Genomic DNA, 8,969 nt, shown 5'->3' with positions numbered 1-8,969 from the left:
TATTGTTCACTGTCTATGACTCATAGATGGGCAACTCGTGCTTCCAAAGTGCTAAGAAACCTTGAAAGAGAGAAAGACAGACGGAGCCAGCCGCAGCAGTTACAAGTTGTTTGTAGTTTCGCTGCAAATGCAGTTCACTGCCACAGTGCGCTCTGGCGGCTCATGCAGGTGGTCGTGATATCTACTCCATGATTTGAATTTCAAAATGACGCATGGTACGAGGCGCGTCCATAAAGTAACTTTCCCACTCGTCTCACAGCTAGCAATCCATATGTTGCGCGAAGCGACTGCGTGTATGTGATAGAGTAATGTCCTGGCATGGCGCATGCGCTAGCGGAACTTCCCGAGTGCTCTCAGTAGCTTCGTTACATTGGTTGAAGATGGACGCTCCTATTCCAGCTCTCGCCGTGTGTGAAATGCGATCAGTGATAAAGTTTTTGAATGCACAGGGCATAGCGCCGATTCAAATTGATCGTCAGCTGTGTCAGGTCTATGGGCTTAACGTCATGAGCAAGCAGATGCTGCGTTGCTCCACAAGGTCGTCTGTGATGATGGTTGGCCTCCCACTGCGCTCCTCGTCATGCACGTTTTGGCGTCCTGCTGAAAATTGTCTACAGCAGCAACGCACCATCTGTTTGCCCAATTGACCTGGACATAGACATTCTTAGCGCCGGCTTCCGGTGGATGATCAGCGAACTAACGTTTTTCGTATTCATAAACCAGTGTTAGCGATGATATGAAATTAATCCTGTACAAGTAATCAGTCGATAGCCGGGGCTAGTTTAGCACGCTCGTAGCGCGGGCTAGCGAAATGTCTATGCATAGCACCCTAGATGTTTTAATTGTACAAATGCTAATACAGCATTTTCTTGTAATATGATGTTTTGTTAGGATAAGGCAAAAACAGTCGTTACATGAACTTTTAAAAAGAAAAGATTAGACATTAGACTGAAAATTTTTGCATCAATAGACTCTTCAGTGTAAAATAAAGACTGGAATATTCCAGTTAAACTTTCATACTATTACTTAATCTTTCCTGAATACGTTATGGATTTATTTGCAGACACCCGATATAATCGTTTGAAAATACAGTAATCGGTCTTGATTTAAAGAGAAGTAGAGAATATCGAATAGTAATTACTCAGAATAGGTTCTATAGATTTTCTTGTAGAATTTCTTTCTCACATGAAAGATAGACAAATGGAATCTATAGACTTCACGTCTCTAAATACTTCGTTCCAGTAAGATGGAGATAATGTGTGCTGTGGACGTAATGTGAGATTTATTATTACAAATCTTGGCGAATCTGAGTTCAGATTGTTTTGCAGGCGTTGGAGCTTCCAACAGAGAGTACATAATTATAAAGCACACAGAAGGAATGATGTCTGTCTGGATGCACGGTCCGTGTGGGCGTCAGAACGTGTCCAGACACTCGCATCGGATGACACAAACCTCTCAAGGGTCTGAACGTGCGGTCTTCCTGCAACAGAGAGAGCTTCGGAAGGACTGACGGTCTGTAGCAGCAACAGTTTACTAGGTCAGGGCTGCCAACTGTTCTCATTATTAGAGGTGTGACTACTTCATATGGACGAGCAGTTCGAGAGAATAACGACATGATGTTTAAGAGACTGTCTTTGAGTTCTGAAGAATGCTTTTGATGTTCACGCATTTGTTGAAACGTGTGGTGTGCTGACACGGAACTAAACCATACGCTGTAGCCCGTCTATAGCTCGCTCAAGAAACGATTACCGAAAAGCAATGTTGGCGTTGCTGTCTGTTTCCACGTGTGTATGTATGCACGCCGAGGGGGGGGGAGGTGAGAGCCGATGGAAGTATTGTCTCTTCCAAGGAGATGAACATATGTGGACATCGCTGTGGAAATAAAGAACGTAGCAAGAGAAAAATTCGAAGCTAATTAAACGCGCAACATATGTTTACGAATGAAATAATACTGTGTGATACAAGACACACATTCACATGCAATGGAACAAACTAAAGTCGTAATGTAACTATCACAATGCAAGACTGATTCTATCGATGTCATTTCTCTTCCGACTGTACTCTTGAATATCATTAAAGTTATCTCGTGACCTTTCCTCTCGCCCACTCTTCCTTATCGCAGTGTTTGATTCGCATTCCTTCCGTCGGTAATCCGTACTTGCGACACCTATACATATCTTTAGAGCGACGTAAACACAACTAAGCTGTGTACTAAGAGCTGTTCACAATGAAAATTAAACATAACCGAATATATTTTGTATATATTTTGATATACCGAAGTACATATGATATTTCCATGCAGATATTCTGTACTTCTGTACTTCGGTACATCAAAATATATATGATATGCGTAATAAATCACTTTGTGATTTAAAACGGCGCCTATACCGTCGGATCCCGGCCAACCAGTCACTCATTCGAGTGCACCTCAACACATGTATGGACTTCGGTCCTGCGTTCATAGACACCTATGACGTAGTGCAGAGGGCGGCCACTAGAGGGAACCCAAGAGATGGAGCTTAATCTGAGACGATTCTAACCGGCGTCGGGGTTGTATCCGGCGTGGCTTAGTGGATAAAGCATCAGCACGTAGAGCTGAAAACCCGGGTTCAAATCCCGGCGCCGGAGAGAATTTTTCTCCGTTCCATCACTCTTTCATCATAAACACAGAAGTTTGCGCCCAGGCTACCAAATGGGATCATTCACATTGATTCACATAAGCATTGACATAAACATTACCGTAAGACGTTTGCAAACTCCAAACTTTCATGCTTATGCTTACGTGATTTGCAAACAGAATAGACTCAGCCACACACAAGCCGAGCCAATTCTTCCGCTACGTAGACGACACCTTCGTGGTCTGGCCGCACGGACAACACAAGCTACAAGAGTTCCTACAACATCTCAACAGCATCCACGCGAATATCCAGTTCACCATGGAGGTGGAGTCAGAGGGCTCACTGCCGTTCCTGGATATCCACATACACAGGAAAGCAGATGGTACTCTCGGACATGGCGTGTATAGAAAGCCGACGCACACAGATCTGTACCTGAATGCACTCAGCCTCCACCACCCTTCGCAGAAGAAGTCCGTCCTGACTAGTCTACTACATCGCGCCATAGTCATATCCGATATCAACAACTTGCCTGCAGAAATGGACCATCTTCGTAGAACACTACAACAAAACAACTACAGCCGGAGAGACATCAACAAAGCTCTCAAACAGTCACCACGAGAAGTAACACAATAGACTTGGACAGCAAGCAAGAACCGACAAAGAAAGCTTTCATTCCATTCTGCGGGAGCGTGTCACACAAAATAAGCAGAATCCTCCAGAAGGTTAATATCAAAACCATCCATAAACCACAGAGCAAAATCCGGAGTCATCTACGTCAGGTTAAAGACAGTCAGGGCTTAAGGACTCCAGTGATTTACAAGATTCCATGCGAGTGTGGCGAAGTATACATAGGGCAGACTGGCCGCACAATAGAAGACAGAATTAAAGAACATAAGAGGAACCTGAGGCTGTATTGCCCGGAAAAATCTGCAGTGGCGCAACACAGCATAGAAAAGGAGCATAAAATACTGTTTGACCACACCAAGGTCATTAACAAATCAAGCCACTACTGGGATCGTACAATCAAGGAGGCCATAGAGATCAAGCTGGAGAAAAACAACTTTAACAGAGACAGTGGACTCCAGCTCAGTCAGGCATGGACACCGGCCTTAGACCAACTCAGGCCCTCTTACAATCAAGGCCATGAAGATCACGGACCGAGGACGGCAACCGATTCCAACCGGCGGAACAGGGCTCGCCGCCCGCCAAACTTCACGCAGGAATCACGGGAGGGGCGGAGCTTACGAGCGATGACAATTCCCGGCCCCGGATTGGCCGATCCGCCAACCAATCCCGTTTCACCTGAGACAGCCTAACATCTGTATTACCTTTCGACTTTCTGTTCGGACATCACTTCCCTGAAGATGGCTGCAGAGATAGCAGTCGAAAGCTTGGAGCATTCCAAAATCTTAACTCGGCTGATATCCCGCGAAATTATATTAGCGATCATTTTTGAAGATCGACATATTTTTATTATTGTTTATAATAAATCAAATTTATTACAGTTAATTTAGTGTGTGGTACACATTATGAAACCAGTTAGGTAATAACTGTATCATTACCTAACTAGTTGTGTAATAAAATCATCATTACCTAACTAGTTGCGTAATGAATGTATTTACAACATTTTTATTACTTACTGGCTTTTAAGGAACCCGGAGGTTCACTGCCGCCCTCACATAAGCCCGCCATTTGTCCCTATCCTGAGCAAGATTAATCCAGTCTCTACCATCATATCCCACCTCCCTCAAATCCATTTTAATATTATCTTCCCATTTACGTCTCGGTCTCCCTAAAGGTCTTTTTCCCTCCGGTCTCCCAACTAACACTCTATATGGTTTTCTGGATTCGCTCATACGTGCTACATGCCCTGCCCATCTCAAATGTCTCGATTTAATGTTCCTAATTATGTCAAGTGAAGAATACAATGCGTGCACAGTTCTGTGTTGTGTAACTTTCTCCATTCTCCTGTAACTTCATCCCTCTTAGCCCCAAATATTTTCCAAACACCTTATTCTCAAACATCCTTAATCTCTGCTCCTCTCTCAAAGTGAGAGTCCAAGTTTCACAACCATATAGAACAAACGGTAATATAACTGTTTTATAAATTCTAACTTTCAGATTTTTCGACAGCAGACTGGATGATAAAAGCTTCTCAACCGAATAATAACAGGCATTTCCCATATTTATTCTTTGTTTAATTTCCTCCCGAGTATCATTTATATTTGTTACTGTTGCTCCCAGATATTTGAACTTCTCCACCTTTTGAAAAGATAAATCTCCAATTTTTATATTTCCATTTCATACAATATTCTGGTCACGAGACATAATCGTAACTTTGTCTTTCGGGATTTACTTCCAAACCTATCTCTTTACTTGCTTCCAATAAAATTCCCGTGTTTTCCCTAATCGTTTGTGGATTTTCTCCTAATATATTCACGTCATCCGCATAGACAAGCAGCTGATGTAACCCGTTCAATTCCAAACCCTCTCTGTTATCCTGAACTTTCCTAATGGCATACTCTAGAGCAAAGTTAAAAAATAAAGGTGATAGTGCATCTCCTTGCTTTAGCCCACAGTGAATTGGAAACGCATTTGACAGAAACTAACCTACACGAACTCTGCTATAGGTTTCACTGAGACACATTTTAATTAATCGAACTAGTTTCTTGGGAATACCAAATTCAATAAGAATATCATATAAAACTTTTCCCTTAACCGAGTCATATGCCTTTCCTGTACCCTTATACTCCCGTTTTTTCTCCATTATCTGTCGAATAGAAAATATCTGGTCAATAGTTGATGTATTACGCCTAAAACCACACTGATGATCCCCAATAATTTCATCTACATATGGAGTTAATCTTCTCAAAAGAATATTGGACAAAATTTTGTACGACGTCAACAAAAGTGATATTCCTCAAAAGTTACTACAGTTAGTCTTGTCCCCCTTCTTAAAGATAAGTACGATTATGGACTCCTTCCATTTTGAAGAAGGTCGACATATTGTTATTATTTTTATAATAAATAAAAACTATTACATTTAATTTAGTGCGTGATTCACTTTATGAAACCAGTTAGGTAATAACAGTGTTATTACCTAACTAGTTGCGTAATAAAATCCTTACCTAAGTAGTTGCTTAATGAATTTATTTACAACATTTTTATTAGTGATGTAAAGTCCACATTACATAAAGTGGATAAATCGCTATTATATAACATCATTTGAAACTCTTCTCACTTCTTCGACAACAAAAATCACATCTGAAGAGACTTCGTGTTTTAAGAGTTACTACAGTTAGTACAGTTAGTCCTCGAGAGTTACTACAGTTAGTCTTGTCCCCCTTCTTAAAGATAAGTACGATTATGGACTCCTTCCATTTTGAAGGAGGTCGACATATTGTTATTATTTTTATATGGACTCCTTCCATTTTGAAGAAGGTGGACATATTGTTATTATTTTTATATGGACTCCTTTCATTTTGAAGAAGTTCGACATATTGTTATTATTTTTATATGGACTCCTTCCATTTTGAAGAAGGTCGACATATTGTTATTATTTTTATATGGACTCCTTCCATTTTGAAGAAATTCGACATATTGTTATTATTTATATATGGACTCCTTCCATTTTGAAGAAGGTCGACATATTGTTATTATTTTTATATGGACTCCTTCCATTTCGAAGAAGGTCGACATATTGTTAATATTTTTATATGGACTCCTTCCATTTTGAAGAAGGTCGACATATTGTTATTATTTTTATATGGACTTCTTCCATTTTGAAGAAGGTCGACATATTGTTATTATTTTTATATGGACTCCTTCCATTTTGAAGAAGGTCGACATACTGTTATTATTTTTATAATAAATAAAAACTATTACATTTAATTTAGTGTGTGATTCACATTATGAAACCAGTTAGGTAATAACAGTATCATTACCTAACTAGTTGCGTAATAAAATCATTACCTAACTAGTTGCGTAATGAATGTGTTTACAACATTTTTATTAGTGATGTAAACTCCACATTACATAATCAAAGTGGATAAATCGCTATTAGGGAACATCATTTTAAACTCTTCTCACTTCTTCGACAACAAAAATCACATGAGAAGAGACTTCGTGTTTTAATAACGCCGTTAGTTCGGACTAATGAAAATTCTAAGATACAACGGAACTAATAACAGCGGATTTGGACATTTCGCTAACCTTGTTTTCATTTAGAAAGCAAGCTCCAAGAGATAAGCCTTGCAGCGTTTAGTCTATCCTCAAGTGGTGTACGCTGAAGGGTTAGGGCCGCCAGCAGGTTTTATAGGATTCCAAATCTTTATTTCTCTCACACACACGCCTTGCTCTCTCGGCAACGCTTCTGTGCACAAAGAGATAGTATGATAAATCCCGCATATTTATGGGCTTCTGCAGCTCGCATCTGTGTAAAGCCTGCCCCACATAAAAGGTCGCAACGCGCATAAACCGCATATTTGTACAATAAATATGGCAGACAATGTGCATTCATAAACCACGGTTTGGGCTCCTATCTATACACAACGCACGACTGAAGGGATCTCGTGTGTCAGTACGCCTGGACCATTCAGATTATCCCGAAATGGTCTCTGGAGTAGGTAACAGTGTTTTGTTTTGGTATACAGCTGTGATCTCTAATATTGTATGTATGTATTTATTTACACTGCAAGTGGCAGTGGTATATACAATATAAACAATACACAATAAAGAAATGATAAGCAATACACAATAAATTTACAATACACAATACAATTATACAATACACAATAGGCCTACAATTTTATACACAATGCAATAAGAATACACAATATAATTTAACACAATAATAATAAAAACATTTCAACCTACATTATTATGTATAGGCCCTACATAAGTTTCAATAGTCTTTCACTTTACTCTCATCTCACTCACTGTAGTGGCACTATGACGTATTTCACTGACACTTTAGCACACATTTCACTGACACTCTATAACACATTTCACTGACACTATAGAACACATTTCATCGACGCTATAAATTATCACTGATCGGAACTATTCACTGCACTGTAAAACCATAACTTCACTGACTCACCTCGCTTCACTGATACAACAGTTCAAATAAGTCAAATAATTACACCCTTATGCATACTGTACTTATAAACAGAACTACATTTAAACTAAACATTTGTAGTCTAAGATCCTCTTACACGCTATTTTTAAATAATTTACAATTCAAACCAAGGAAGTAACTCGTCAGGCTAAATAAATACATGTCACCTTAAAAATTAAATGTTAAATGTCACCTTAATTTTAATTTGCACTTTATACACAACTTTTTAAATTATTCTTGAATCTCCTTAAGGAAGGACAGCCCTCAAAGACCCCTGCAGTCAAAGACCGCATGATGTTCATTATACCTCATAGCGTGCTTGAGAATATAGGAAGTAATAAAAATAATGTTTAATAACAATATTAATAATAATAATAATAAAAATAATTATAATAATAATAAAATAATAATAAATAACAAAAATATGGCCATAAAGTCATTTAAATATGCGCCCCTGCATATATGATGTGTATCGTCTCAAGTGCAGGTAGTAAGGCCGTAAAATAACATTACGAGAGGGGTTCGGCCGGCGCCATTGATCGTGTCCCGGCATAGCTCAGTTGGTAAGAGCGCTCAGCGCGCAGAGCTGAGAGGTCCTGGGTTCGATTCCCGGTGCCGGTACGAATTTTTCTCGTATTTAATAGTAATAATATTAGGCCTAATAATAATAAATAATAATGATAATAATACTTACTTACTTACTGGCTTTTAACGAACCCGGAGGTTCATTGCTGCCCTCACATAAGCCCGCCATTGATCCCTATCCTGAGCAAGATTAATCCAGTCTCTATCATCATATACCACCTTCCTCAAATACATTTCAATATTATCTTCCCATCTACGTCTCGGCCTCCCTAAAGGTCTTTTTTCCTCTGGCCTCCCAATTAACACTCTATATGCATTTCTGGATTTGCTCATACGTGCTACATGTCCTGCCCATCTCAAACGACTGGATTTTATGTTCCTAATTATGTCAGGTGAAGAATATAATGCGTGCAGCTCTGCGTTGTGTAACTTTCTCCATTCTCCTGTAACTTCATCCCTCTTAGCCCCAAATATTTTCCTAATAACCTTATTCTCAAACACCCTTAATCTCTGTTCCAATGATGATGATGGTAATAATAATAATAATAATAATAATAATAATAATAATCAAAAATAATAATTATGAGAAATAACAAAAATAATAATTATAAATAATATTTATAAAAATAACAAATGTAATAATTATA

The 8,969-nt window shown here is 39.0% G+C and overlaps 1 non-coding gene across 1 annotated transcript; it reads left to right on the top strand.

Annotated features, from left to right (window-relative positions):
- The first annotated feature begins 8,282 nt into the window (after positions 1-8,282).
- TRNAC-GCA (transfer RNA cysteine (anticodon GCA)) lies at positions 8,283-8,358 on the top strand. The gene has a single exon. It is a non-coding gene; the product is annotated as a tRNA-Cys (tRNA).
- The last annotated feature ends 611 nt before the right edge of the window (positions 8,359-8,969 follow it).

The sequence above is a fragment of the Periplaneta americana genome, chromosome 2, assembly GCF_040183065.1.
Source record: "Periplaneta americana isolate PAMFEO1 chromosome 2, P.americana_PAMFEO1_priV1, whole genome shotgun sequence".
Lineage (NCBI taxonomy): Eukaryota > Metazoa > Arthropoda > Insecta > Blattodea > Blattidae > Periplaneta > Periplaneta americana.
The sequence above is the reverse complement of the archived record's forward strand: the minus strand, read 5'-3'. Positions and strand labels throughout refer to the sequence as shown.